Source organism: Propithecus coquereli, unplaced genomic scaffold (genome assembly GCF_000956105.1).
Source record: "Propithecus coquereli isolate 6110/MARCELLA unplaced genomic scaffold, Pcoq_1.0 Scaffold59, whole genome shotgun sequence".
NCBI classification, from domain to species: Eukaryota; Metazoa; Chordata; class Mammalia; order Primates; family Indriidae; genus Propithecus; species Propithecus coquereli.
In genome coordinates this window covers 6,558,004-6,558,496 of record NW_012151840.1, presented here as the reverse complement: position 1 = coordinate 6,558,496, position 493 = coordinate 6,558,004, and the positions used below count along the sequence as shown (strand labels likewise).

The 493-nt window shown below is 32.7% G+C and overlaps 1 protein-coding gene across 1 annotated transcript in view; it reads right to left on the bottom strand.

Moving 5' to 3' along the window:
• ARNT (aryl hydrocarbon receptor nuclear translocator) overlaps positions 1–493 on the bottom strand; it is a 60,655-nt gene that overhangs the window by 12,281 nt on the left and 47,881 nt on the right. The gene's annotated exons all lie outside the window — the stretch shown is intronic.

Sequence of the window (493 nt, the reverse complement as noted above, 5' to 3'; positions counted from 1 at the left end):
ATGTGTCAATCATGGGCTATGTGCTTATTGTGCATTATCTAATCTTCAAAAAAACAAACCTCTGAATTTAAGTACTATTACTATATCCATTGTATACATAAGGACACTACTGAGACTTAAAAAGGTTAATTAACTTGTATGATATAAAGTAAGAGCTATTATCTAAGGCCAAGTCTATTAAATTCACCAGATATTTGCAGGAGCTAGGGCCTGAAAATTATAATTAACAGCCAGCTTAATCTAAGAGTTAACTCTCACTTAGCTATAAAAGAACTGTGTGAAATGAATTTTCCTACTACAATCCACAGCTCAGTGACATATACAATATCTTTAAACAGTTTAAAGACAGCTCTTTGGATACAGATAGCTGGATACAAGACAGTAAGGAGTCAAAGCCAAACAGAAGTACCTCGGACATTATCCATAGTTTCAAAGTATTAAATCTTTTCTATTAAGAAGCCTTGCATCTTTACTTGTGTTTACATTTCTGTAG